This window comes from Acyrthosiphon pisum, chromosome A1 (genome assembly GCF_005508785.2).
Source record: "Acyrthosiphon pisum isolate AL4f chromosome A1, pea_aphid_22Mar2018_4r6ur, whole genome shotgun sequence".
NCBI lineage: Eukaryota > Metazoa > Arthropoda > Insecta > Hemiptera > Aphididae > Acyrthosiphon > Acyrthosiphon pisum.
This window is the reverse complement of record NC_042494.1, coordinates 134,885,374-134,885,629: the sequence shown is the minus strand read 5'-3', so window position 1 is coordinate 134,885,629 and position 256 is coordinate 134,885,374.

Below are 256 nucleotides of genomic sequence, written 5' to 3'. Positions count from 1 at the left end.
GCCTGAATTCGTTTACGTTCGCCATGTCGAGTGTTTGTACCGAGTGTGGTATTTAATTATTTGCTGTGCGGCTGCCGGCTCTTCGCCGTGAGTTTTGTTTTCTACGTCGCGGTCGTCTGCATAAAATTCACTTTGCTTTTTGGTCGTAATGATGTATCCGACCATTCACAAAATAGTGAAATGTTTAACTAAACTTATTACTACAAAAAAGTGCGGTGCAAACTGCGGACGACACGATAGGGGGGGGGGGGGGAGG